We start from the raw sequence: 6,459 nt of genomic DNA, 5'->3' as shown, positions 1-6,459 counted from the left end.
CGGAGCTGCGCCACAAATACAACATGCACTCCATCCCTATCCGCAAGGACGACGAGGTGCAGGTCAACTGCAACCTTCTCCTTCGGAGCTGCGCCACAAATACAGTGTGTGCTCCATCCCCATCCGCAAGGACGACGAGGTGCAGGTCAACTGCAACCTTCTCCTTCGAAGCTGTGCCACAAATACAACATGCGCTCCGTCCCTATCCGCAAGGATGACGAGGTGCAGGTCGAGTGCAACCTTCTCCTTCGGAGCTGCGCCACAAATACAGTGTGCGCTCCATCCCCATCCACAAGGACGATGAGGTGCAGGTCGACTGCAATCTTCTCCTTCGGAGCTGCGCCACAAATATAATGTGCGCTCCATCCCTGTCCACAAGGACAACGAGATGCAGGTCGAAAGATTATTCAGAGTAAAGAGCAAATTCCACTCGAAGGCAAATACAAGCATATTCAGAAACAAACCAAGTTCAGATAAATCCTAAAGTTCCAAACGAAGGATCAAAAGTATTCGAGCATCAAGCCCGAATAAGTTTAACGGTTACAGAATCACTCGGCATTCCGAGGCAAATAAAGGTGGAGCATAATGTTTCTTGGTCACGCATCAGGAGAAGGACTGGCTGGGTCGCAGAAACTGTCAAGGTCTATGCTGTCTGCAATATGAGTGGTGGCATCAAGGAAAGTGTCCATGAAGGATTGAAAAGTGTGTGTCTTTGTGTTAGCAACCTTGAGTTCCGCCAGCTTGTCTTCTTTGACGTCTTTGCAGTGCACTCGGACTAGGGACAACACGACATCAGCACCACAGTGAGCGGATGACTTCTTCCATTCTTGCACTCGGTCGGGAATTTGATTCAGTCGAGCCATCAGAGACTCGAGATCTTGAGACAGTTCCGCCTAGGGCTAGAGTTCAGCATCAACCCGAGTCATCGCCGCTTTCAGGCGAGCAAGATAAGCAACCGCGCTGTCCATGCGAGATTCCAATCGCAGCACATCCATCGTGACATCATCCTTGACTGGGCAGTTTATGGGATCGAGACCCATCTCGACCTGCCCAGTTTCCGCTTCAAAGTCTTGGCAAAACTCTGCATAGTCGAGTAAATGGTGAGTCGATGAAGTAATTAGACTTGACAGTCGACAGAAATAAGTCAGTCAATCATCAGTACCTTCAAGGTTTAAGACCAGCTTTGCAGCAAGCTGGCCTAGATAAGACTCCAGCTCGCCCTTCTTAACTTTGAGGCTCCCAACCTCGTCAGTCAGTTTGCCCTTGTCCTTCTTCAGTCGCTCGACCTCTCGATTGGCATCAGAAACAGCAGTCTTTAGTTTGGAATTCTCTTCTTCTAACTTGCCGACAGAAGCAAGCTTCTTGTCGGCAAGCACAGTTTTCTCTCGCGCTTCCTTATGTGCAGCAGCAAGATCCAGATCCTTCTTCTCCAAAGCCTGCTTCATTTTCTCTAAAGAAATAACATTCTTCAGACGGGCTTGGAGTTGACGGTTTTCACTACATACATCTGCTCGAGTCGAGTCACTCGGTAAAGAAAAACGGAAAGGAAAAGTGCCAACAACAGTAAGATAAATAGTTGATGATTGGTTACCTCCCATGGCAGCTAGTTCATGGCGAGCAGTCTTGAGATTCTTTCTGTCCAGTTCCAGATCAAGGTTGAGGCTGATTTGTTGCTTGTTCAGTGTAGAGAGTTGAGCACCAAGATCACAAGATTTCTGCGGCCAACACATAAGACTTGTCAGTCGACTGAAATGAAGGACAGCACTGCAACAGTACTCTAAGACTACCACTGAATCAAACATTCAACGGCAGTCTCGGGGACTACACCCAATGGGTGCACTTAGCGTGCCCCCACTTGTTCAAAAAAAGAGGGATTCAGATTCTCAGACCACAGTCGACTGCCCGCAGTCAACTATGGTTTCGGGGACTACACCTAGTGGGTGCACTTAGCGTGCCCCCACTGGTTTTGGTTCCACTCGGCATGGTCTGCCCAACGCGAGTGCCCCCACTAGCTCAAAGATTCAGCTCGAATCGACCCAAAGTGACATATAATTTCAAAACAGCCACACCCCAGTGGGTGAAATATGATTAGTCAAAAATCGACTAACCTGGACATTGGTTTGCAGAGCAGCTCCGGCGTTGAAAGCCACCTGACTGGCCTCATGCACCACTTACATTTGCCCCATCAAAAGATTTAGCTGAAGAAGAGCTTCCTTGGCACCAGTCGGTGGGTCATCCGGAGTTTGATACACAGTGAAAAGCGAGGCTGGCAGAGCAATTGAAGCAGCCGCCAGATCTGAAGCGTGGAGTTGAATTGGTGCAGCAGAAGTCTGAGCAGCTGGTCCTGATGGGCAATTAGTCGACAGCGGGACAGCGAAGGTGACGTTGGTTCGAGCTAGATATGTCGATCGCTCGACTACCGTCCCAGGTGTCGTGGTCGACTGAGGAACCTGGACCTCAGGCACTTTCCCGCCCAGTTCCTCGCCTTTCCTCTTCCTCCCCCTTAGCGGTACTTCTTCTTCATCATCCGGGAGCATGACAACGTCCCGTGGAACTACAATAAACAGAGAAAGTCGTACAGATAGCTGACAAACAATCCAGTCGTCCAAATTAATTCGAATCGGGCAGACTTACTGGCTTTTGAGGTAGCTGCATCACCAGTTTCCTCATCGTCCAGGTTCTTGTCAATGTCCATGTCAGTCGCAGCTGAGGCCGGGCTGTAAAGGCTCATCATCCACTCGGTCAGAACAAGAAAATCGGTCGGAACAAGAAAATACGAGAAGAACATTTACCCAGAAGCAACAAGAACGTCCATCTTGATTCTAGGCAAGGTCTTCCAAGCCTTTGAAGGGTTGATCTTGGGCTGCTTGGTGACCTTCTCAGCCAATTCTGGAGTCGAAGACCGAGCGCGCTTTTGAGATGGAGCACTCGACGCCATGGCTTTCCCACGCTTGCCCGCGAGATCATGGTGCTGCTTGGATCGACGTTCATAACGAGGCGGTGAGCCGGCTACTTCATCATCGCCCGACTCATCACTCTCGTCTTCATCATCGTCGACTGGTGACTCCCACTCGCCGCTCTCCTCCGCACTATCCTCGCCTTCTTGGTCTTGCTCCAGAGCTTGTTTGCCATTGGGCATTGAGTACATCTCTATGTAAATCTACAAAACAAGGAGCCGAACACAAGTCAGTCGGATCAGCAAACAGTCGGAAAACACGTCCAAAAACTCAGTCGTAATGGCAAAACCTTGTCTGGTTGATTGTTGTCGCTGAAAGGGTCGACTCTCCTGGCGCCCCTAGGGTTGTCCTTGTTCCCGGTGATACCCCTCAGCCACTGGGCCACTGTTTTGGCCGCCACCTCCTTCGGATGAACCCGAGTAGTGTCACCAGCCCCGGAGTACATCCACATGGAGTGGTCACGAGCTTGGAGTGGTTGGATGCACCAACTGAGGAACACCTCTAGCAGATCCATGCCAGTGACACCTTGGTTGATCAATTGAACTACTCTCTCGACTAGCATGCCTGTCTCCGCCTTCTCCGTGGCAGTCACTTTCAACGAAGATGGAGTTTGAACATGGTCAAAAGAGAAAGGGGGAAGTTCAGTCGACTGGCCTAGCATCACGATATCCTGGCAGTAGAACCAGGTCGACTGCCAGCCCCTGACCGACTCCGGAAGAGTCATCGAAGGAAAAGAACTTCTCTTCCTCTTCTGAATACCCAGAACCCCACACATCTGGATAACATGGGTTTTCTCATCACTCGAGTTTGCTTTTTTCACTGTTTGGGAGCGGATGGTAAAGATGTGCTTGAAAAGACCCCAGTGCGGTCGACACCCCAGGAAATTCTCGCACATGGATACTAACGCAGCAAGATACGTGATGGTGTTGGGAGTAAAATGATGGAGTTGGACCCCAAAGAAATTCAAGAAACCTCGAAAGAAGGGGTGTGGAGGAAGCGAGAAGCTGCGGTCGACATGAGTGGCGAGCAGTACACACTCACCCGATCGCGGCTGCGGCTCCGTTTTCCCCTCCGGCAGCCGCACGGACTCATGGACGATCAGCCCTAACTCAGCCATATCGTCCAAGTCTTCCTGTTGAAGCGAAGATCGGATCCAATCTCCCTGGATCCAACCCGATGGCAGCCCCGAGCGCGATGAAGACCCCCGATTCGTCTTCTTGCTTTTCGCCTCCCCCGTCGCCTTCTTCGCGCGTTCCAGCGCTGCCATTTTCTCCTTCCCCATGGCGGCGGAGTGGTGGCGTCGAGAGTGGAGAAGCCGGAAGGGGTGAAGGAGCAAGAGGAAGAAGAAGGAGAATAGGCACGCACAGTGCGGACGCCTCTGCCTCGCCGCTTTCAAAGGCCCACTTTCGAGTGGCTGACGCGTGGATCCGGGCGATCCTGTCAAATCCCTCAACAGTCACACACGGGATACATGGCGAAAAAGGTGGCGCGGAAATCAAAGCGTCATGTCTATCCACCCCGCTTACCGCGGTGCGCTCCGTCTGGCGCGCTTTTATCGAAATTTCGAATCCCGTGAAATACGGGATCATCTGCAAATGATCACGCCAAGGATTTCGCATCAAAGATGACATTCGACAGGCGACGTTATAAAAACCAATCGGAAATTTCTGAATCGATCAAGGTGACTCAAACAAAGCCAGAAGTTCCAACACCGGCCTCCATTCAGAGATGAATTCTTGAGGAAGGCAAGAGTCAAGGCAAGATCAACTTCAACCTTCTTTTCACTTGGACCTCAATCCATTCGGGGGCTAATGACGAGGGCATAGACCTGGGGTAGGGTAATAGGCCCGACCTATATGTCCTACCTAAGGTCCTTGTCTTAGAAGCAAAGAAGTTCAAGAATAAACAGGGAGGACCCAATAAAGGTGTCGAGTGCAATCCACTCGACATATCATCCACTCGGAGACTCCTTCTTCTTTAAGTCACTCGACTACTCAACCATTCAACCATGTAAAAAACCACTCGACGTACAAGAAGACCTAAAGCCGCTCTGCGCAGCAACGGTCACGCATTTACTCGTATATTTAATGATCATTTGTAGCACTTTATTACAGACGTTACCTATAATGCTCTCTCTTTATGAATATTGAACCCTATGTAACGGGGGGGAGCAGGGGTCCTGGAGCACTCTATATAAGCCACCCCCTCCTCTGGGACAAGGGTTCGCTCCCTCTCTAACACACACGCATATAATCCAGTCAACCGCCTCAGGGCTCCTAGACGTAGGGCTATTACTTCCTCCAAGAAGGGCCTGAACTCGTAAAAATCGTGTGTACAACTCCTCCATAGCTAGGATCGTGCCTCTACATCCCTACCCCCCATTCTACTGTCATACTTAGAACCACGACAGTGGCTGCACACTGAAGTTTCTAGCATGAATCATCTCAGTTCCCTTTGAGCCTGGGTGGCGGTCCATAGGAAGATCACACGGGTACTCTGGGATTTCCAAAAATACAGGCAACACTGGGTACTCCAGGTGCCTCAATCCACCCAGATGTGTATTTAAGTTGCTACCTTAAGTTGAACCATTAATTAACAATCTCACATTTGTCATGGATTTCACTGACCCAAACCACGTCTACGGGCATAGCATAGCAATATAAGCAATTCGTAAGTGACTCCCAAGGGTTTAAATGTAACAGGGCAATAGGTTCTACCTCATCAACTACTTCCCAACCCACATGTTAATGTCATCCTAACCATGCAATGTTTGAGGGTTGGAACTAATGCATAAAAACTGGTTGATAAAGGGATATGATCAATGTGTTACTTGCCTTGCTGATGATCCGCGTAACCTAGAGACTCCAAATAACACGCTTTGCACTTCGGGAGTTCTATCGCAAACAAACAATAGCATACATAAGCAATCAAGCAAAGAAGCATGGGTAAAACTCAAATAAGAAGATCTAACCAGAAAGTTCAACTTAAGAACTCTGGTTTGCAAAAAGAATCAAATCGAACGGAGCAACGAAACTCAAACGGCGAAAGAAACAAGATCCGTTACTAATCTGGACCTAGGTCAAATTTTACAGTAGCAAAAGCTTGTTCAAGTTGGTTAAGCGGAAAGAGGGTCTCGAGACGAAGATCTAGGCGCTTGAATCGCCTAATTCCGACTAACGAGCGAAAAGATAAACTAGAACAAAAATCGGATCAGAAATCGCGATCAGAAATAACCGCGGAAAATCCGATAAAAGAAAACTGACGAACAGGCTAACAAATGAGCGTTCGTTATCTGTAACTAACGAGAGAAAACCATTCATTAGAATGAACGTACAGACGAACGTCCACTAAAAAGAAAAACCGGCGAACCGAAAAAAATGAACTAGGGCTTTCTTAAAAAACGGATCGGTTTTCATTTAAAAAAACAGCGACTACCTCGTCGGTCCAGCAAGACACGGCGGGGCGAGGCGGCGCGGCACGGCAAGGCGGCGGCGGCTGCGAG

This window comes from Triticum dicoccoides, chromosome 6A (assembly GCF_002162155.2).
Source record: "Triticum dicoccoides isolate Atlit2015 ecotype Zavitan chromosome 6A, WEW_v2.0, whole genome shotgun sequence".
In the NCBI taxonomy this organism is placed as follows: domain Eukaryota; kingdom Viridiplantae; phylum Streptophyta; class Magnoliopsida; order Poales; family Poaceae; genus Triticum; species Triticum dicoccoides.
The sequence above is the reverse complement of the archived record's forward strand: the minus strand, read 5'-3'. Positions refer to the sequence as shown.